Genomic DNA, 25,020 nt, shown 5'->3' on the forward strand with positions numbered 1-25,020 from the left:
ACTTGTAAACGTGTTTATTTTGAATTTTAATACCACTTATTCCAAAATAAAGGCGTGTGCAATTTTTCAGCTTCTTATCTGAAACTATGAGCCTAAACCCTGCCATTACCAGCTTATAAAGATTGCCTTTCAGGCCAAATGCCGTACGTATGGCGAACATTAGTATTATAAACTATTGGTATAAACTCCCTGTATTGATCAGTTACAATAATATTGTCGTATTCACCAGTTCCATTAACACGTACGACAAAATTTTACTCATAGCTGATAAAATTTTGTCGTATGTGCCATAAAAACCTCATTGATATAATTATATTTAGTATCGCTTTCAGTATCAGCGGGTACATAATAATCGTCTCAACAGCAAGAAATTGGCTTTTGTTTAACTGAGATTACCTCTTTTGTTGAGTATCAATGTGTAATTGGCTGTGCTAAAAGCTGCTTTAAACAAAAAAATTGGTATATTGACGTTTATTTTATTACGTGTATTTGTGAAATGTAGATATCACACAACATTTAGATGATTCGATTTTTTCTCCATCTTAATAAAATTTGATTCCTTTTTGTAACTAAATACTGAGCTTTCAATTAAATAGATTTACTCAAATGGTCAGCTTAGGTTCGGTTTTGTAGTGCGAGATTAAACTCGTATTAAAGCTGACTAAGCTAAGCTTTAAAATTTTATGATGAAAATTTATGAATAAAATTTTATGTTATCGATCAAAGTGGCAAAGTTAAACTCCAGTCAACTTTAACTGAAGTTTGAGCAACCGCTGGAAAAGTTAAGTATTAATCTACTAACCGTTTTGGTCAAAAATAAGTTTTTGATGCAGTTTGGTAGAGCAGGAAATATATATCAACCTTACAGAACAGTAATACTATAAGATTGTTATTATCAAAGTGTCGGGCTTTTTGTTGAGTTAACTTGCTTTGATTTCAATGAAAAGATAAAATAGTTTTTGGCCTGCCGTTTAAATTTATTTATGCCATCTAGGCCCGGTCTTTTCAGTGCGAGTTCAAACTGTAATTCAGCTTAGTGAGATTTAAACCTGAAATTTCTATGCTTAGGGTCGATTCCTCGGTGCGAATTTAAGCTGATGTTGTGCCGGTAGTAATGGGGCTGGTTTGAACCCTAATTAACTTAAAATCGAGCTTAAAACCCGGAAATTAGGAGGTTAAAAACTAAAAATAATTTTTCAATCACTTTTTGGAGTAATTTTTGAATAAAGGGTTTGTTTCCCAAACCATAACTTAATAATGATAATAAATATCAGACTTTTACAAAAATGAACAAATGGAATAATCAAAAATTTTGAATTTAGGTGGAAGATCAAAATCTGTCTACCATTGTTGACTAAATAATGAACTCAATGCTTATAAAACTATATGTTATGAAAATCTTATAATTCATCATATTAAAATATTTTTTCAATCATAAAATTCAGAAATACCGTTTCACTGTTCGTAACCAAAGATGTCGATCTTTTAAACAATTGAATTTTTTAGACTTTAATATATTATACTATAATATATAAATATTTTTTCAATCATAAAATTCAGTAATACCATTCCGCTGTTCCTAACCGAAGATTTCGATCTTTTAAACAATTGAATTTTTTAGATTTTTTGGATTTAAAAAAGCATAAATGCAAAGAATCAGTGTCAATAATTTCACTAAAATATGCCAGGAATGAGTCCAATTTTCATTACAGTTTAAATAAAAAAGGATGCAAAATTTTTTAAGTACCCCCTTTATATAAATAGACCAGAAGAAATGAAAAATGTCGCTTTAAACAAAGACACAATCCTGTTGAAATTTAATACTCAAATATTAACATAACTAATGCAATCGTTTATTGAGAAACAAAAATATAGAGGCGGAGGGCAATAAATAAATTTTCGGTATAATCTTGACCTAAGTCAAGCACTCCACCTTTGTATTTTAGTTCCTTATACACATTTTTACAGTAGTTATGTTAATATTTGAATATCAAATTTTAAAAAGATTATGTCTCTGTTTAAAGAGACATTTTAAATTTTTTCTGGTCCATTTATATAGAGGAAGTACTTAAAAATCGTTTATCTTCTTCTTTTTCTCCTTCTGTGGCATTGCCAAGGTGTCCTGAACCTGTGTATGGTTTCATGTTTCTAGCTCAAGGATCGCAAGATTACACAATTCTAAATTTTCTATTTTAATACCTTTGAATATCTCGATCTTTTTCCCATATAGAGAACTCTTTTATATTAAATATTATAGCCTAATAGAGCCCAATGTTTCTTTTAAAGTTTCAGATCTCTGTGTTATCAGAAGGTTCCTTAAAACTCGAAAGCGAAATGTTGCATTATCATGGGGCTCTGAAGTATGTTCTTAGTTTCAAGAAACTAGCTCTACGGAAAGGTTTTCAAATAGCGGCCGCAAGATTCCATGTGTTGTAAATGGACTTTCTGAATATCTAGGAAACTCTTTTCCCGTAAATACTAAAACCTAATAGATCCCTAATCTTTGTTCAAAGTTACAGATCTCTGGGTTATCGGGAATTTCTTTCAAGCTCGAAGACGAAACGTCTCTCATGTTTTTTTATGAACTATGTTTTTAGTTTCAAAAATCTAGTTTTACTGGAAGTTACTATTATAGTCCGGCCGCCGTGGTGTGATGGTTGTGGTATTTAATATATAAATCACTATTTAATAATAAGCACTATTTATTTTTATAAAATATTTTTATATAACCGCTCCTAAAAATATGTTACAAAACGTTTTTAAATATTTCAACCGAATGAAAATTTTTGAAAGACAATATTTTACAATTGAAAAATAAAAATTAACAAGAACAAAAAAATTCAATTTATTTAAAGTAGGTACATTTAAAGTTGAATATAAATATAACCCTACAATACTCCCCCTTCCGGAGATTTAATGTTAAATAAATTAAAAGTAACTTTCTTTTTTGTTTTTGTGTTAGGTATCTGTATTTTATCAATCAATGCTGGTTTTAAACGATCAATAGGAATAGATTTAATTTCATTGTTTATTTCAATTTTAAAGTTTTTAATATCTTTTTCAATAACTCTATAAGGACCTTCATACGGATGTTGCAAGGAATGTTTGTTTATTACACGTACAAAAACAAAATGACAATCTTTTAAATCTTTTGGAACAAAAATACCACTAGAATTTTGATGATGTTCCATATTTGATTTAAAATTTTTAAAATGTTCACGCAAACTACTTAAAACATCCGTTGAAGTTATATTCTCTGCAGTTGAAACAAATAATTCACCAGGTAATTTTAAATTTTGTCCATAAACCATTTCAACCGGTGTTGCTGAAATATCTTCTTTAAAAATCGATCGAAAACCCACAGGTACTATTGGTAACTCTTCATACCAATCTCTGGATCTATTCCTAGCCATTATTGAAGATTTAAGCTGTCTATGAAAACGTTCTATCATTCCATTAGCTTGGGGATGATAAGGAGAAGTTGTTATTTGATCACTTCCAAGAAGTTTCGTTAATTCTGAAAACAAGTTTGAAGTAAATTGAGATCCCTGATCTGTTGTTATTTCTAATGGAACTCCAAAACGTGAAATATATTCTTTAAAAAATTTATTTACAACCGTAACTGCAGAAATATCTCTTAGTGCGAATGCCTCTGGCCAACGTGTAAATCTATCAATTATAGTTAATATGTAACGATATCCTTTTGAAACAGGTAAGGGTCCAACAATATCTAAGTGAATGTGTTCAAATCTAGATTTTGGAATTGGAATTTTCATAACTGGAGATTTTGTATGACGATGTACTTTCGATTTTTGACAACTTATACATTCTTTAGACCAAGTATTAATATCTTTATTCATTTTAGGCCAAAAATATTTCTTAACTATCAAACGACGTGTAGCTCTACTACCAGGATGTGAAATCCCATGTAACATATCAAATATTATTTTTCTTAAATTGTTTGGAATTAAAGGCCTAGGATTTTCTCCTGACACTTCGCACCATATATTAAAGTTAAGAACAGGAATTTTTATTAGTTTCAAATTTAAAAATGTTTGCTCTGAGGTAAGTTTGCTTAATTCACTGTCTTGTTGTTGTTCACTTTGTAAAATTTTTAAATTAATGTCCGAATTATTAATCGCTTCTACTTCAAACGCACGAGATAATGTATCAGCTACAACATTTTCTTGTCCTTTAATATACCTAATGTCATTCGTAAACTGAGCAATGAATTCCATATGTCTAGTCTGTCTTGGACTGCGTTCTGTTTTTGAATTTAAAGCAAATACAAGAGGCTTGTGATCTGTGAAAACTGTAAATTCACGTCCTTCTAGAAGGTAACGAAAATGTTTAATGTTCAAATAAATAGCTAATAGTTCCCTATCAAATGCACTATATTTAATTTCGGATGGAGACAATTTCTTTGAAAAGAATGCAAGTGGTTCTGACTTATTATTAAACGTTTGATATATGACACTACCTATTGCCGTATTGGATGCATCTACATTTAAAGAAAGTTTTGCATCTTTGTTAAAATGATTTAACAATATCGCAGATGCAAACTTTTCTTTAATGCATTCGAAAGCTTTATTAGATGTATCGTCCCAAATTAAAATCTTGTCTCGCTTCTTATTTGTTCTATTAATTAAATCATAGATAACTGTCGTAAACTCTGCTAATTTTGGTATATATCGATGGTAATAATTAACCATACCAATAAATTTTTGTGCCTGCTTAATAGATTTTGGACGATCAAATTTCGAATGGCTAAAACTTTTTCTTCTGAGGGTCTAATTCCCGTTTCAGAAATATTATGTCCTAAAAAGTCAACATTTGTTACGCCAAAAGTACATTTACTTGGTTTTATATTTAAACCGTACTCCGTTAGGCGCTGAAATAGTACGCGAAGATCTTTAAAATGTTGTTCTTCATTTTCGCTTGCCACTAAGAGATCATCAATATATGTAAAAACAAAGTCTAAATCATTAACTACTTCATTAATAAATCGTTGAAAAGTTTGCGCGAAGTTCCTAAGCCCGAAAGGCATTCGTACAAATTCAAACATGCCAAAAGGCGTAGTGATTGCAGTTTTATAGATATCCTCTTCTGCCATTGGAATTTGGTGATAAGCTCTTACCAAATCTAATTTTGAAAATATTTTCTTATTTCTTAGATTCATGTTGAAGTCATGAACATGGGGCAAAGGATAACGATCAGGAACTGTTACGACATTTAATCTTCTAAAATCTCCACAAGGACGCCAGTCATTTAACTCCTTCTTGGGTACAAGATGTAAAGGAGATGCTACTGCTGAATTAGAAGGTCTACATATCCCTGTATTTACTAAAAATCGAATTCAGTTTTAGCTACTTTGAATTTAATGGGGTCTAAACTTCTTGGTTTAGAAAATGGCAAATTTCCTTCAGTGACTAATCTGTGAACTGTTGTATGTCTAACTGGTTGTGAATAATCTGGTTCAGAAAATAAAGAAGGAAATTCTTTTAGTAACTTTGTAAATTTGTTATCAACAGCGAAAACTTTTGGTAGCGAAACATTACAAACACATGAAATTGTGTTAACTGAAAGACTTGTTATCGGATCTACTAAGCATTTGCGCTTAACATCAACTAAGAGACCATATTTACACAAAAAATCAGCACCGATAATTGGTTTAGCCATATCCGCTATTAAAAACGTGAACGGAAATTCGCGACGCAGTCCTAAATTAATATTTAAAAGTTTTTTACCGTATGTCGAAATCGTTGAACCGTTAGCTGCAGTTAAAATAATATCTGATGACTTTTTCGAACTTGAAGATTTTGAAACCGGAAGCACTGAAATTTCTGCTCCACTATCTATTAAAAAATTAAGTTTGATTGTTTTATCAAAAATAAATAAGTGACGTGTAAAGGTGTCTAAATGTCCGTTGTTTGTCGCCGTAACAACGGATAACTTTAGTTTGACGAACTATTATTTTTAAAAGCGCATGGTTGTTCGCACTTCAAAGCCTGATTACCAAACTTATAATGATACCTACAGAGCCAATTTGGGTTGTCACGAGACTTTGATCGATATCTAGAAGGACTTCTAAAACGATTCCTACTAAAAGATCGGGACCTTGAATAATTTTGACTCATCTGATTTTTAATTTCATTGATCTCTAATGACAATTTTTCAAAATTTTTGCACATCATGTTAGTTGTTTGAACCAAATTTGAAATAATTGCATTTTCGCTTTTAGAGTTTGGAAAATTACTAACTGAGGCTATTTCATTTTTATTATAAACTTCCCAAATATTATCGGCTAATTTAACTAATTCACTTATTTCATTCAAATTCGAACTAGTAAGAATAATACTTAAATTTTTGGGCAACTTCCTTATCCAAAGCTTTTTAAGAATTTCTTTGCTAAAATTGTTTCCAGAGAGTAGCACTAGAGACCGATAAAACTCAGAAGGTTTACGATCTCCCATTTCTGAATCGGATAACACTCGATCTAATTTGGCATTCTCACTTAATGAGTGCCGTTCAATTAAAATTTTCTTTAATGCAGAAAATTTGTCATTTTCAGGAGGATTTTGAATAAAATCAAGAATTATCATAATTACATCCTGTGGAAGTGCAGTTATGACATATTCATATTTTGTCCCTTCCTGAGTAATGTTCTTTCGACTAAATTGCATTTCAGCATGGATGAACCATGCTTCAGGGCAATTAGTCCAAAATTGGGGAAGTTTTACCGATGTAGCAAAAATTTCATTATTTTGATTCACATATCGATTTGGTAAATCATTTTGATAATTTTCATTATCCAAATCAATAAGTGAATCGTTTACTTGATTTCGTGGTGTAGATATACGTATATTATTTGATGGTGAATGAAACATTTTTAATAGAAATAACTACAAAAATTATATTATAGGAAGAAATAAAAATGTCCGGAAAGGAGCGTTTACAAAACCCAAATTATTAATCTATTTTGATACATATACAGATACATATAAATAATATTAATACTAGATACAGCTCACCAAATATTTGTCGCAATGGTTTTAAAATTGATTGATGAATTTAGACAATGTATTGTGCAATGGCTTTAAAATTGATTGATGAAATTGGACAATGTATTGTGCAATGGCTTTAAAATTGATTGATGAAATTAGACAATGTATTGTGCAATGGCTTTAATTGTTTTGTATTTGTAGCTTTTGTTGTTGTTGCTCTTGCAATGTTTGATTGAAAGGCTGATGTTAATGATGCAGCGGTAACGTCTGAAATAATGACAATCTAAAAATACGACGAAGACGACGTCGTGCAATTGAAAATAAACTAATTTTATAGAAGTGAATCTAGTTTTTAGACCACCACGTCTACGTCAAATACGCCTTAGAGAGGGCTCTTGTGATGTTCACGATATATTTGGGATATATTTTCAACTTGTTTTTCAGATAATTCTTCGAGTAGTGAGGACACTTCACACTAGTTTAAAGGTACGAATTACAAAACTTTTAGCGAGTTAGAGCTAGACGTTGCAAGATGTTACGCACTTTATTTGAAAGTGAATTTAAATAAATCTCTTCACTGGTCTTTTGTAAATCAATTAAAGTTTGTTCAAGTGCACCACCTTTAACAATTTGTTTAAGAATTTGCTGATAAAAACGTAATAAGTTGGAGTAAACAGAACTATGGTATCGTTTTCGGAAGTCAATATGGTTTCCACTCGCATAATATATAACTAGGAAGAGAATACATCGATTTTTGCTGAACATCAACTGGTGGCGTTATTATTTCATACAGCATACAAGAATTAAAATTTGATTCGTTGTTTTTGAAGGACAGTTTTTATGTTTGGCTGGCTAGATCGCCAATGCGGTATTTAATATATCACTATTTAATAATAACCACTATTTATTTTTATAAAATATTTTTATTTAACCGCTCCTAAAAATATGTTACAAAACGTTTTTAAATATTTCAACCGAATGAAAATTTTTGAAAGACAATATTTTACAATTGAAAAATAAAAATTAACAAGAACAAAAAGATTAAATTTATTTAAAGTAGGTACATTTAAAGTTGAATATAAATATAACCCTACAATGGTAACGTGCTCCGCCATTCCCACCGAAGATCCTGGGCTCACGCCCCGGGAAAAGCAATATCAAAATTTTAGAAACAAGTTTTTTCAATTAGAAGAAAATTTTTCTAAGCGGGGTCGCCCCTCGGCAGTGTTTGGCAAACACTCCGGGTGTATTTCTGCCATGAAAAGCTCTCAGTGAAAACTCATCTAGCTCCACGGAAAGTTACTCAAATAGCGTCCACAGGATTCCACATGCTGTAAATGGACATTCTAAACATCTCTGAATGTATCTATCCCTTTCGCATCTAGAAATCTCTGTTATCTTACGTATTAAAGCCAAATAGAAAACGATTTTTTTAATTTTTACGATCCCTGGACTAGCTAGTAGAGCTTGCGATTTCTCGAACTTGTACGAGAAGAGATTTCTCGCGAGTCTCGCCTTCTCGCGAGATTCTCCTTTACATGCTATTTCGTACGCAATGTTATTTTGTTGTGTAGTTGGAACTGGGCTTTTAGGTTTAGTGAAAATAGTAGACAAAGTTTGGTTAGATTTGTCGGCGAAGCATATGTTGTTGTTGGTTTTTGGTATGCTTTTTTTCTATGTTGTCTGTTAAGTATGTATGTTACGCTGTAATATTGTTTCGGTTGGGCATTGATATTAGCTGTTGGGTTGTTGTTAGTTACGTATTTTATTTGCGTTTTCGTCTTTTCAATTAAGTTTTGTACGAGACCGTAAGGGTAATTGTTTTTTCTCAATATTTTGGTTATTTTGTTAATGTTGACGTCCCAGAATTTTTCATGGCTGATTTTTAACACTTTGTGGATTAGGTTTTTGGCCGTGTTAACCTTATGTTTAAGTGGTTGGGCTGATAAGTAATTAATCAGTCGTCCCGATGAAGTGGGCTCAGTATACCAATCTAGTACAAGATCTTGGTTTCTTCTGTGGATGCGCGTATCTTAAAAGGGGATGCTGCCATTATTTTCTATTTCCACAGTAAATTTAAGTTTATTGTGGTACTTGTTTAATGTGTGGAGGATGTTGTCTAAATCTCTCCTCTTTACAATGGCAAAGATGTCGTCCACATACTGAGTTAGAAATGATATGTTTATGTTATAATTTTCTTTTAGTTCTGACATGCTATCTTTTAACAGGTCGTCCATAACTATGTCAGCTTTGGTGGGGGAGAGCGGATTACCCATCGGCATTCCAAACGTTTGGCCGTATATCTATTGTTTTTTTCTCTTACATGTTATAATGTTGTTATTGTTGATTGATATGGGAAAAATAATTGAAATAAATTTAGTTCACCCCTGAGGAAGCTAAGATGATTAGCGAAACGTCGGGTTGTACTAGTGGAGTCTTTTGACTTGCACTAAAGCACATATTGGTCAAATAAAGCCTATTTTTATTTTTATTAATCAATTGGATTATTACATTTTTCGTGTCATGCGCCGACATTTCTAAAATAACGCCCAGCTATTTTGCTTGGCGGCCACCGTGGTGTGATGGTAGCGTGCTCCGCCTATCACACCGTATGCCCTGGGTTCAACTCCCGGGCAAAGCAACATCAAAATTTTAGAAATAAGATTTTTCAATTAGAAGAAAATTTTTCTAAGCGGGGTCGCCCCTCGGCAGTGTTTGGCTAGCACTCCGGGTGTATTTCTGCCATGAAAAGCTCTCAGTGAAAACTCAGCTGCTTTGCAGATGCCGTTCGGGGTCGGCATAAAACATGTAGGTCCCGTCCGGCCAATTTGTTAGGAAAATCAAGAGGAGCACGACGCAAATTGGAAGAGAAGCTCGGCCTTAGATCTCTCCGGAGGTTATCGCGCCTTACATTTATTTTTTTTATTTATTTTGCTTACAAAAAAACACATTACTGCGGCGCATGATGCAATAAATCAGACAGGTGAAGTCATTATTACAAAATCGAGTCACATTTGACAATACTCGCCCTCATAAATTTAAGTATTGCTTCTTGACTTATCTGCAGCGTTGATTTTTTCATTATCATAAAAAATACTACATTAATGTCATTCTCAAATATGAAGTAAAGTGCAGGAAAACTACGCCTTTATTTTCTTTTGTGTTAGGGTGTTATTTCCTTTTCTTGAGTAGAAATGGAAAAGTTTTAGTAAACGGAACTGAGTCCCGTTTTCCACAACTAAGGAATATGGAAACAGACTTTTGAAGTCAGTGAGATGATTGACGATCTGGAGCAATATCATGAAGTTGCTTGTGATACGAAAATTCGAAATTGACGGTATACGGTCCCAAAACTCAACATTTATCTACAAATGTAAACGAAGCGTTAAGAAGTAGGCTCATTAAGCAGAAAAAGTGGCTGGCGTTAGAATATAAAGCAGCAGAGGTCTTACAGCAACGAAGCTTCAAAAAATCAGAGCTTGAAGAAATTCAAATATGTGGTTCATCAGAAAATTATTTATACACCTCTGGCTACCCTGGAGATCTTTAGACAAACAATAAAAACTTTTTATCCTTTATTTTGGCACTTGACTGCTTAAATACGCCCATAAATGTTAAAACACGTATCGAAACACAGGTTTATTTCCCAGGAGTATTATGCCGATGGGAGAACTTTAATGATACATATAAACCATTTAATTTGAAATTTTAGAGTTTAATATATGCGGAGCATCCCTTTTTAACATCTTTTCACCATATGATATTTTTGACGTTCTTCTTTTTTGTTATTACTTATTTTGTAAGCTTATACAGTTAATAAAACAAGAGTTTATTATTCAATTCGCTTTCGTACACTCAATGTGTAATACACGCTTCCTAGAATTTCTAAAACTATAATTTAAGTCAATTAGTTCACATAAAACCCTTTGTAAACGATTTATTTATTTGCAACGGTATAAGAAGGGCGGCGGCCACCGTGGTGTTATGGTAGCGTGCTCTGCCTACCGGATGCCCTGGGTTCAAACCCCGGGCAAAGCAAGATCAAAAATTATAGAAATAAGGTTTTTCAATTAGAAGAAAATTTTTCTAAGCGGGGTCGCCCCTCGGCAGTGTTTGGCAAGCCCTCTGGGTGTATTTCTGCCATGAAAAGCTCTCAGTGAAAACTCATCTGCCTTGCAGATGCCGTTCAGAGTCGGCATAAAATCATGTAGGTCCCGTCCGCCCAATTTGTAGGGAAAATCAAGAGGAGCACGACGCAAATTGGAAGAGAAGCTCGGCCTTAGATCTCTTCGGAGGTTATCGCGCCTTACATTAATTTTTTTTTTTATAAGAAGGGTAAGGATCCTATATTTTTAGCGGCGATCAAAAATAACGCGCCACATATATTAATTAATTAAATAATGCATTGCGCTTCGACTCCAACGAAAACCCAAACATAGTCTCGGATAAAAATACAACCTTTTACTGATGACGACCCCTGCAAACGTTTAATAGGCTATCATTTGGGGGCCTACTCCAGGAGATGCCCGGCTAAAAATCCTTTGTCGCCAAGGACTGACGTTTACGCCTGTGGTCTAATGTCTCGACGCTATCCGAATAAAAGAGATATTTTTCAATATATATATATATATCGTATACATATATATACGATGAAGAACGCCGCGGTGCAACCGAAAGAAAAGACGCTGCCTACAGGGCTAATATTTTTGGCCATATAACAAATGAATACTACACAAAATGTGCTAGCAAGTATATTTCTTGTACAGTGAGAATGTTTATAACAGTTATTTGCAAAATTTTGTATGTGAATGGGCAAGGCGAAATAAACTTCAATTGCCAAGTCTGAAGTTCCCTTTTATATTTATAAACGCAACATCTTGGTTTATTGTGGCGATGTTACTGGAGTGCATAAGCATGTATTAAACGTATCTATATAAAAATTTCATTGTGCCGCGGCCTTAAATGACTTGCTTATGTTGGAGATTTTTTATGAAAATTACGGCTGTTATGTCCGCAAGGTTGCATTCCGTTCAGTTTACCGCGATTACACGATTAAATGTGCGCGTAAGTTTATACAAATTGTGTAAATGATTTTTCGTACAACATTTGACAGCTCATTTACGCACTAGACAAATACTTATATGTGATCTGGAATCATCAAACAATCCTATTGTGCGAAAACAAGTTTGCGAGAAAAACTCGTTTAAAGATTGGCGGGTGGCGGGAAAGTGTTTACATGTTTCTATGGCAACCGCGGTTTGAATTATCGTGTAGGGGGTACTCAGCACCACCTACAGGCCTTTCTAGAGTATTACAACAATTACATCGACCAATAATTTCCCGTTTAAGGTAATTTTTTACTTTACATGCGATTTGTGAAAAACTAAGAAAGATAGAAAACTGCGATTTGTTCCATTGGAAAGAGCATTAAATTTCCCATAAGTGTAAGTCAAAAAGTGAAAAACGGTATTTTCGCACAATAGGGTCGTTTGATGATTCCAGGTCACATATGCGTTTACACATTTTATAAGGAATTTATAAGGTTTAATGAGTTCCCCTATTGTTTTGAATATGAAGTTAAGAATTTAAATTAGTAAAACAACTGAAATTACGGAAAAATTTTGTTTTTTGGAATTTTGTTTTGTGCTTGTTCGTGATTATTTGGGTTTTTTGTTACACAACACTGATTTAATGCAGCAAATTCTGTTTGAATCGGCCATGCAGCGCGCTGCTTAGCATGCAGCGATACAAGTGTTTTGCGTATTGTAAATCAGTGTGTTGAAAATCTACGTAGGTGCACAGTAATTCTGCACTTGCGTTTTTGGCTTTAAAAAAACGGAATATAGTTGCAGCTATATGCCTTGCCCGGATTCGAATCTCGAATTACTCGTAAGGCTCGCGAGCTTCTCGACATTCAATTTAATCGATACATTGGCTGTTTTATATAGACCTTACGATTTCTTCTGGAGCACAAGCGAAAATGTTCACAAAACCACAAGTAAAAAACGCCGAAATGTATAAAATAGTGCCAATGCAGAGACTGAATTGGTAGCCGAGAAGATCGCGAGTATTGGGAGTATTTAGAGATTCAAGAGAAGGATGGGCTATCAAGAACCATCCAATCATACCTTGATGTATCACGTTCGCAACTCAATGTAATATCAAGAAGATCGTAAATGCTGTGCCCGGTATTCCTCTGTGCGAATCGCAGCACCATTTGGCTGTTGGTCCTCTTCTAACTCCTTCGGGATGACGCCGGCTTCCTATACCTGTCCTTTTTCCCTTAAGCTTTTGAGGACCTTTTCGACTTCGCTAACTTCTAGCGTGTTAGCATTTTTATCCTAGGGACTTCTTTTTCTGAGTCGCATGTAAATTTTGCCTGTACCCCAGGACATTTTGCCAAGCTGCGTGTAGAATATATCCTCCGCCTGCTTGTTTATTTGGATGATGTAGAACTGACCTTCCTCCGTAGGCCAAAATACAGTAAGTACCTTCCAATACTGTGTCGGTATATTCGTATTCTGATTCTGCAGAAGTCGCAGTGTATCCTCCGACTTCCTCACGCATGGTATCCATACCTTAACTTTTGGTAACGTGGGTATTTGCGCTTTATCCACCACCTCAAACCGCGCGTTCGTGCCTTGCTTTTGGAGGTTTGGAACCACTTCCTCCAGCCACCGCAAGCTCGCGATGTTGTCGCACGCTTTTACATTCACATTAAATTGGATATTTTTTAAAAATTATTTATTTTTGGTTTGAAGTAAAAAATTTATTTAATCAAAAATTTTCATTTGGATATATCCAAAATTTTCATTTACAAAACTAATGCGATTACAAAATATTACAAATTTTAAAGTACAAAATACAAAGTTAATAATAATTGTTTTTGTTCTTATCGGCCTAATGATAAATGATTCAAGGATCGATTCGACCTCAAGGCCAGAACAATAATTTTTTTCTAATGATAATTATTGCTATTTTTTAATTTTTCTATAATTGAAAAATTGTATTTTGTTTTTGGAATAGTAAGTAGAAAATTTTGCAGACAACCTGCCACAGCTGCGCAGATAGATCCATTTCGAAGGATGCTAAGCCTTCATCATCAGTACGCTTTAGGCACGCTGCGCTAACCATTTAGCTATACAGCGGTGTTTTGTTTGACTGATAAATTGCTACTTCTATTCCTTCTTTCTAACTAATTTAATCAGCGTGGCGCCATCTGTTGCAAATCACTGATAATGCTGGATTTGTTTGTTGTCAATTACTTTGTTTGACATTCCCAAGGGCTCTTGGTTTATGAACAATTGTTTTTGTTTTTATCGGCCTATTGATAAATGATACAAGGTTCGATTGGAGCTCAAGGCCATAACAATAATTTTTGCTAATGATAATTATTATTATTTTTTAATTTTTCCAAAATTATACCTTTCATGAAAATGAAATGTTATACTAACTTTGGCCAGATGTTTGTAACGTTGAGAAATATAGAAGATAGACTCACCATTAAGTATACCGAATTGATCAGGGCGACGAACTGAGTTGATATAGCCATGTCCGTCTGTCCGTCCGTCTGTCTGTTTGAACGCAAACTAGTAGCTTAAATTTTGAGATATCTCAATGAAATTTGGTACAAGGATGTATTTTTATATTATATTAGACATTTGTCGGATCCGGTAGAATCGGACCACTATAACATATATCTCCCATACAACCGATCGTTCAGATAAGACGATTTTGATCATTTATGTCGCAATTTAGAAAGTACAAACGTGAAACTCGGTGATATATATTGTAATATATCATAGAAGATTTTCTGAAAAAATCACTTTGATCGGAGCTATATATAGTATATATCCCATACAACCGATCGTTCAGATAGAAAGGTTTTTGGCAATTTCTCCCTTAATTTCCAATATAAAAACGTTAAACTTGGTGATATTTATTCTAATATATCATAGAAGATTTCATGAAAAAATTATTTCGATCGGAGCTATATATAATATACATCCCATACAACCGATCGTTAAGATAGGAATATTTTTGGCCATTTCTCCCTTAATTTAGAGAGTTTAAACGTGAAACTCTGTGATATATATTTTAATATATCATAGAAGGTTTTCTGAAAAAATCACTGTGATCGGAGCTTTATATAGTATATATCCCTTACAACCGATCGTTCTGATACGAAGATTTTTAGCCATTTCTCCCTTAATTTCCAATATAAAAACGTTAAACTTGGTGATATTTATTCTAATATATCATAGAAGATTTCCTGAAGAAATCACTTTGATCGCAGCTGTATGTATATAATATATACCTATCCCATACAACCGATCGTTGAGATAGAAAGATTTTTGGCCATTTCTCCCTTAGTTTATAATATAAAAACGTGAAACTTGGTGATATATATTCTACCATATCATAGAATATTTCCTTTATCATTTCGATCGGAGCTATATATAATATATATCCCATACAACCGATCGTTCAGATAAAGGGGTTTTTTGCCATTTTTATACTCAGTTGAGCAGAGCTATTAACTTTTATTGGATAACGGTTGGTTGTACAGGTATAAAGGAATCGAAATAGATATATACTTCTATATATCAAAATCATCAGGATCGAAAAAAAATTTGATTGAGCCATGTCCGTTCGTCCGTCTGTCCGGTAAGACGATAACTTGAGTAAATTTTGAGGTATCTTGATGAAATTTGGTATGTAGGTTCCTGAGCACTCATCTCAGATCGCTATTGAAAATGAACGATATCGGACCATAACCACGCCCACTTTTTCGATATCGAAAATTTCGAAAAACCGAAAAAGTGCGATATTCATTACCAAAGACGGATAAAGCGATGAAATTTGGTGGGTTAGTTGAACTTATGACGCAGAATAAAAATTGGGTAAAAGTTTGGAGAATGGGCGTGGCACCGCCCACTTTTAAAACAAGGTAATTTAAAAGTTTTGCAGGCTGTAATTTGGCAGTCGTTGAAGATATCATGATGAAATTTGGCAGGAACGTTACTACTATTAGTATATATGTGGTAAATAAAAATTAGAAAAATCGGACGAAGAAGTGGGCGTGTCACTTTTAAAACAAATTTTTTTTAAAAGTCAAATTTTAACAAAAAAATTTAATATCTTTACTGTATATAAGTAAATTATGTCAACATTCAACTCCAGTAATGATATGGTGCAACAAAGAACAAAAATAAAAGAAATTTTCAAAATGGGAGTGGCTCCGCCCTTTTTCGTTTAATTTGTCTAGGATACTTTCAATGCCATATGTCGAACAAAACATCACCAATCCTTGTGAAATTTGGTAGAGGCTTAGATTCTAGGACGATAACTGTTTTCTGTGAAAAAGGGCGAAATCGGTTGAAGCCACGCCCAGTTTTTATACACAGTCGACCGTCTGTCCTTCCGCTCGGCTGTTAACACGATAACTTTAGCAAAAATTGATATATCTTTACTAAATTCAGTTCACGTACTTATCCGAACTCACTTTATATTGGTGTAAAAAATGGCCGAAATCCGACTATGACCACGCCCACTTTTTCGATATCGAAAATTACTAAAAATGCCATAATAATATACCAAATACGAAAAAGGGGATGAAACATGGTAACTGGATTGGTCTATTGACGCAAAATATAACTTTAGAAAAAAACTTTGTAAAATGGGTGTGACACATACCATATTAAGTAGAAGAAAATGAAAAAGTTTTGCAGGGCGAAATCAAAAGCCCTTGGAATCTTGGATGGATAACTGTTCGTAGGATAACTGTTCGTGGTACTACATATATAAATAAATTAGCGGTACCCGACAGATGATGTTCTGGATCACCCTGGTCCACATTTTGGTCAATATCTCGAAAACGCCTACACATATACAACTACCACCACTCCCTTTTAAAACCCTCATTAATACCTTTAATTTGATACCCATATCGTACAAACACATTATAGAGTCACCCCTGGTCCACCTTTATGGCGATATCTCGAACTAAGGTCCACTCCCTTTTAAAATACTTATTAACACCTTTAATTTGATACCCATATCGTACAAACAAATTCTAGAGTCAGCCCTGGTCCACCTTTATGGCGATATCTCGAAAAGGCGTCCACCCATAGAACTAAGGCCCACTCCGTTTTAAAATACCCATCAGCACCTTTCGTTTGATATCCATACTGTACAAACGCATTCTAGAGTCACCCCTAGTCCACGTTTATGGCGATATATCGAAAAGGCGTCCACTTATAGATTTAAGGCCCACTCCCTTTTAAAATACTCATTAACACCTTTCATTTGATACCCATATTGTACAAAAGTATTCTAGAGTCTACCCTGGTCCACCTTTATAACGATATTCCGAAAAGGCGTCCACCTATAGAACTAAGGCCCACTCCCTTTTAAAATACTCATTAACATTTCATTTCATTTGATACCCATATCGTACAAACAAATTCTAGAGTCACCCCTGGTCCACCTTTATTGCAATATCTCGAAAAGGCGTCCACCTATAGAACTAAGGCCCACGCCCTTTTAAGATACTCATTAAAACCTTACGTTTGATATCCATATTGTACAAACGCATTCTAGAGTCTACCCTGGTCCACGTTTATGTTGATATCCCGAAAGGGCGTCCACGAATAGAACAAAGGCCCATTCCCTTTTAAAATACTTATTAACACCTTTCGTTTGATACTCATATTGTACAAAAGCATTCTGGAGTCACCCCTGGTCCACCTTTATGACAATATCTCGAAAAGGCGTCCACCTATAGAACTAAGGCCCACGCCCTTTTAAAATACTCATTAACATCTTTCATTTGATACCCATATTGTACAAACGCATTCTAGAGTCACCCCTGGTCCACGTTTACGGCGATATCCCGAAAAGGCGTCCACCCATAGAACTAAGGCCCATTCCCTTTTAAAATCTATATATTAATACGCTAACAAAATTTCCATACAATCAATTGGCAGGCTGTTTCGCATACTTAGCATACGTAAAATCATATAAAAGTTATATGAATCGATTCGTATTGATCAGCTGCAGTGCATAGGCCTATTTTTGTTAACAAATATTACTCTATTTGTTTATAATTAATAGAAGAAGTTTTTTGTAAATTCGAAAATCTGTGCAACTATCGAAATTGCCATCTGTAGGACGCATTATGTTCACAAACCCCCCTGAGTACGTAGCTCCAAATTCTCAATTGTTCCGTTGCTCAAATGTTTCATCTCTACATATGTATATATTTGTACACGCCAAACGGTGAGAGAACTACTGCTTCGTTCATTTTCAGTTGAAATAAAATATTGTTTCCCATTGTTTCCAATTACCTATATTGGTTTGTACCGAAATCCTTAAAAAATTGTTCTAAAATAATTATTAGCGCACAAAAAAATTTAAAGAGAAATAATAACTTCACCGGCCTATTTTTTGGACAAATTTTACTTACACGTAAACGCATAGGTCTTTATTTAACAGATTCTTTGTTATACTCAATTGAGCAGAGCTCACAGAGTATATTAAGTTTGATTGGATAACGGTTGGTTGTACAGGTATAAAGGAATCGAGATAGATATAGACTTCCATATATCAAAATCATCAGTATCGAAAAAAATCGATTGAGCCATGTCCGTCCGTCCGTCCGTCTGTCCCTTAACACGATAACTTGAGTAAATTTTGAGGTATCTTGATGAAATTTGGTATGTAGGTTCCTGAGCACTCATCTCAGATCGCTATTTAAAATGAATGATATCGGACTATAACTACGCCCACTTTTTCGATATCGAAAATTTCGAAAAACCGAAAAAGTGCGATAATTCATTACCAAAGGCAGATAAAGCCATGAAACTTGGTAGTTGGGTTGAACTTATGATGCAGAATAGAAAATTAGTAAAAGTTTGGACAATGGGCGTGGCACTTTTAAAAGAAGGTAATTTAAAATTTTGCAAGCTGTAATTTGGCAGTCGTTGAAGATATCATGATGAAATTTGGCAGGAACGTTACTCCTATTACTATATGTACGCATAATAAAAAAAATTAGCAAAATCGGAGAAGGACCACGCCCACTTTAAAAAAAAATTTTTTTAAAGTAAAATTTTAACAAAAAATGTAATATCTTTAGAGTATATAAGCAAATTATGTCAACATTCAACTCCAGTAATGATATGGTGCAACAAAATACAAAAATAAAAGAAAATTTCAAAATGGGCGTGGCTCCGCCCTTTATCATTTAATTTGTCTAGGATACTTTTAATGCCATAAGTCGAACAAAAATTTACCAATCTTTTGAAATTTAGTAGGGGCGTATTTTTTATGACGCTAACTTTTCTCTGTGAAAATGGGCGAAATCGGTTGAAGCCACTCCCAGTTTTTATACACAGTCGTCCTTCTGTCCTTCCGCATGGCCCTTAACACGATAACTTGAGCAAAAATCGACATATCTTTACTGAACTTAGTTCTCGTACTTACCTGAACTCACTTTATCTTGGTATAAACGACCCAAAAAAGTTTTCGATTTTAGGTCGAAATATTGCATAGGCAGTATATTACCCACTATCTATATATTAATACGCTAACAAAATTTATTTATTGTTTCCCATTGTTTCCAATTACCTATATTGGTTTGTACCAAAATCTTTAAAAAATTGTTCTAAAATAATTGTTAGCGCACAAAAAAACTTTAAAGAGAAGTAATAATTTAACCGGCCTATTTTTTTGGACAAATTTTACTTACACGTAAAAGCATAGGTCTTTATTTAACAGATTCTTTGTTTTTCATTTTAGGTGCTTTAAAAAAAAAAAATCAGAAATAATGAGTCAACTTTTGTTCAAACTCACTAAATTTATTTATTTATAACAATTAATTGCAAATTTGGCCCAAATATTTTTTGCATTTCCAGATTTTATGCCCATTTTAGATATAGCATGTCTTATAGTGAACAAAAAATAATTAAATTTGCTACAAAGATATTACATTAAAATTTGTATATTGCCTTTTATGCTAATTTATTTTGATATTTCTTAATTTATTTTATTAGCTTCGCTCATTTTCTGTTGAAATAATATATTGTTTCCCATTGTTTCCAATTACCTATATTGGTTTGTACCAAAATCCTTAAAAAATTGTTCTAAAATAATTGTTAGCGCACAAAAAAACTTTAAAGAGAAGTAATAACTTAACCGGCCTATTTTTTTGGACAAATTTTACTTACACGTAAAAGCATAGGTCTTTATTTAACAGATTCTTTGTTTTACATTTTAGGTGCTTTAAAAATATGAAATCAGAAATAATGAGTCAACTTTTGTTCAATCTCACTAAATTTATTTATTTATAACAATTAATTGCAAACTTGACCCAAATGTTTTTTGCATTTCCAGATTTTATGCTCATTTTAGATATAGCACGTCTAATAGTGAACAAAAAATAAATAAATTTGCTACAAAGATATTACATTAAAATTTGTATATTGTCTTTTATGCTAATTTATTTTGATATTTCTTGTTTTTTTTTTATTATATTATCTTTTATTTCAACTTAGTTTATTATTATTTAAATGCAACTTGATTGAATCGGAAAATTTCACGTTGTATATTAAACGAAAAAAACGACCCAAAAAAGTTTTCGATTTTAGGTCGAAATATTGCATAGGCAGTATATTACCCACTATCTATATATTAATACGCTAACAAAATTTCCATACAATCAATTGACAGGCTGTTTCGCATACTTAGCATACGTAAAATCATATAAAAGTTATATGAATCGATTCGTATTGATCAGCCGCAGTGCACAAGCCTATCTTTGTTAACAAATATTACTCTATTTGTTTATAATTAATAGAAAAAGTTTTTTGTAAATTCGAAAATCTGTGCAACTATCGAAATTGCCATCTTAGGACGCACTATGTTCACAAACCCCCCTGAGTACATAGCTCCAAATTCTCAATTGTTCCGTTGCTCAAATGTTTCATCTCTACGTATGTATATATTTGTACACGCCAAACGGTGAGAGAACTACTGCTTCGCTCATTTTCTGTTGAAATAAAATATTGTTTCTCATTGTTTCCAATTACCTATATTGGTTTGTACCAAAATCTTTAAAAAAATTGTTCTAAAATAATTGTTAGCGCACAAAAAATCTTTAAAGAGAAGTAATAACTTAACCGGCCTATTTTTTTGGACAAATTTTACTTACACGTAAAAGCATAGGTCTTTATTTAACAGATTCTTTGTTTTTCATTTTAGGTGCTTAAAAAAAAAAATAAATCAGAAATAATGAGTCAACTTTTGTTCAAACACTAAATCTCTTTATTTATAACAATTAATTGCAAATTTGATCCAAATTTTTTTGTATTTCCAGATTTTATGCTCATTTTAGATAAAGCACGTCTTATAGTGAACAAAAAATAAATAAATTTGCTACAAAGGTATTACATTAAAATTTGTATATTTTCTTTTATGCTAATTTATTTTGATATTTCTTATTTTATTTTATTTTATTATATTATCTTGTATCACGTTGTAGATTAAATTTTCTACAAAGGTATTACATTAAAATGTGTATATTGTCTTTTATGCTAATTTATTTTGATATTTCTTATTTTATTTTATTATATTATCTTTTATTTCAACTTAGTTTATTATTATTTAAATGCAACTTGATTTAATCGGAAAATTTCACGTTGTATATTAAAGGAAAAAAAAAAACGACCCAAAAAAGTTTTCGATTTTAGGTCGAAATATTGCATAGGCAGTATATTACCCACTATCTATATATTAATACGCTAACAAAATTTCCATACAATCAATTGATAGGCTGTTTCGCATACTTAGCATACGTAAAATCATATAAATGTTATATGAATCGATTCGTATTGATCAGCCGCAGTGCATAGGCCTATTTTTGTTAACAAATATTACTCTATTTGTTTGTAATTTATAGAAAAAGTTTTTTGTAAATTCGAAAATCTGTGCAACTATCGAAATTGCCATCTGCAGGACGCATTATGTTCACAAACCCCCCTGAGTAAATAGCTCAAAATTCTCAATTGTTGCGTGGCTCAAATGTTTCATCTCTACATATGTGTATATTTGTACAAGCCAAACGGTGAGAGAACTACTGCTTCGCTCATTTTCTGCTGAAATAAAATATTGTTTCCCATTGTTTCCAATTACCTATATTTGTTTGTACCAAAATCCTTAAAAAATTGTTCTAAAATAATTGTTAGCGCACAAAAAAACTTTAAAGAGAAGTAATAATTTAACCGGCCTATTTTTTTGGACAAATTTTACTTACACGTAAAAGCATAGGTCTTTATTTAACAGATTCTTTGTTTTTCATTTTAGATGCTTTAAAAAAAATTAAATCAGAAATAATGAGTCAACTTTTGTTCAAACTCACTAAATTTATTTATTTATAACAATTAATTGCAAATTTGATCCAAATGTTTTTTGCATTTCCAGATTTTATGCTCATTTTAGATATAGCACGTCTTATAGTGAAAAAAAAATAAATAAATTTGCTACAAAGATATTACATTAAAATTTGTATATTGTCTTTTATGCTAATTTATTTTGATATTTCTTATTTTATTTTATTATATTATCTTTTATTTCAACTTAGTTTATTATTATTTAAATGCAACTTTATTGAATCGGAAAATTTCACGTTGTATATTAAACGAAAAAAAACGACCCAAAACGTTTTCGATTTTAGGTCGAAATATTGCATAGGCAGTATATTACCCACTATCTATATATTAATACGCTAACAAAATTTTCATACAATCAATTGACAGGCTGTTTCGCATACTTAGCATACGTAAAATCATATAAAAGTTATATGAATCGATTCGTATTGATCAGCCGCAGTGCATAGGCCTATTTTTGTTAACAAATATTACTCTATTTGTTTATAATTAATAGAAAAAGTTTTTTGTAAATTCGAACAATTCATACGAATATCGTAATTCATTATCGTACACAAGCGCGCCATCTTTGGGAACAATTATCTAAGTTTTCTAATGCGAATTTCAAAGACCTAAACCTTTATGCACAAGCGTGCCGTCTTTGGGAACAATTATCTAAGTGTTTAATGTGAATTTCAAATTTTATGTATCCCCGCTAAATTCGAAGGCACAAATGTTTCACCTACATACAAATAAAATTTCCCATTGTTGCCACTTACCTATAATAGCCTCTACCAAAATCCTAAAAAATTGTTTCAAAATAATTTATAGCGTACCAAAAATCTTAAATAGAATTAATTTTTGACCGGAACATTTTTTGTGGCAAATTTTACCTACACGTAAATACATAAGTCAATATTTAACAGAGTCTTTGTTTTTATTTTAGTTGTTTTCAAAAAAACATGAAATCACAAATAATGAGTTAACTTTTGTTGAAACTAACTAATTTATTTATAACAATTAATGGCAAATTTGCATTTGCAGATTTAATCCTCATTTTAGATAAAGTACGCCTTATACTGAACAAAAAAGAAAAAGCTACAAAAATATAACATTACATTTTTATATTGCCTTTTATGCTAATTACGAAACAAAAAAACGTCCCAAAAACTTTTTTGATTTCAGGTCAGAGCGGAAACCGGCATCATAGCGGCCGTCTTGCATAGGCAGTATATTACCCACTATCTATATATTAATACGCCAACAAAATTTCCATACAATCAATTGACAGGCTGTTTCGCATACTTAGCATACGTACAATCATATAAAAGTTATATGAATCGATTCGTATTTATCAGCCGCAGTGCATAGAATTAATTTTTGAACGGCCCATTTTTTTGTGGCAAATTTTACTTACACGTAAATACATAAGTCTTTATTTAACAGTTTATTTGTTTTTATTTTAGTTGTTTTCAAGAAAATCACAAATAATGAGTTAACTTTTGTTGAAACTAAGTAAATTCATTTATAACAATTAATGGCAAATTATAATTTTTATTTAATTAATTATAAATACATATGTAATAGTAAAGCGCCGATTGCATACCTAACAGGTGGTATGAAATAGGTTAAATTCCTTTAGCACATTTCTTCGTTCTTAACTAAAAATTCGTGTTTTTTGAATTATGACGCTATTAAAGTAAATGGGCGATATATGTATATGTAGTTTATATTGGTAATATAAGCCTACTGGGGAACCGAGCATCCAAAACTAACTTCGCTAGCGCGCCAACGGCGTATCTCCGGGGTGGTGTATAAAAAGCAAATTTTCAATTCAATTTCAAGTAATTTCACCGCAATTCTATGTAAATTTCATTTGATTTTACATATTTGTTATATTTTTTTTAAGGAGCTCTACACCAAAACTTATAATTACATGCATTTGCAGATTTACTACTCATTTTAAATAAAGTACGTCTTATACTGTACAAAAAACAAAAAATTTACAAAAATATAACATTAAATTTTTTATATTGTCTTTTGTGCTAATTTATTTTATTTCTTATTTTACCTTATTATATATTCGTTTATTTCAACTTAGTTTATTATTATTTAAATGCAACTTAACTGAATCGGAAAATTTCACGTTGTATATTAAACGAAAAAAACGTCCCTTGATTTTAGGTGAAAACGGCAACCGCACCATGGCGCATAGGCAGTATTTTACCCATTATCTATATATTAATACGCTAACAAAATTTCCATACAATCAATTGACAGGCTGTTTCGCATACTTAGCATACGTAAAATCATATAAAAGTTATATGAATCGATTCGTATTGATCAGCCTCAGTGTATAGGCCTATTTTTATAAAAAAATATTACACTATTTATTTATAATTAATAGAAAAAGTTTTTTGTAAATTCGAACAATTCATACAAATATCGAAATTAATTTTCGTGCACAAGCGCGCCATCTTTGGGAATAATTACCTAAGTTTTCTAATGCGAATTTCAAAGACCTAAACCTTTATGATTCCCTGCTAAATTCGAAAGCACAAATGCTTCACGTACATACAAATATGGTGCCC

General features: G+C 32.4%; 1 protein-coding gene across 1 annotated transcript in view; it reads left to right on the forward strand.

The window, feature by feature from the left end:
* Positions 1–338: 338 nt before the first annotated feature.
* LOC137234912 (paired box protein Pax-5-like) overlaps positions 339–25,020 on the forward strand; it is a 2,462,599-nt gene continuing 2,437,917 nt past the window's right edge. Inside the window, exon 1 of the mRNA XM_067758234.1 lies at positions 339–459. The gene's annotated coding sequence lies outside the window, so the exon portion shown is untranslated. The remainder of the gene's footprint in view (positions 460–25,020) is intronic.

This window comes from Eurosta solidaginis, chromosome X (assembly GCF_040869045.1).
Source record: "Eurosta solidaginis isolate ZX-2024a chromosome X, ASM4086904v1, whole genome shotgun sequence".
NCBI lineage: Eukaryota > Metazoa > Arthropoda > Insecta > Diptera > Tephritidae > Eurosta > Eurosta solidaginis.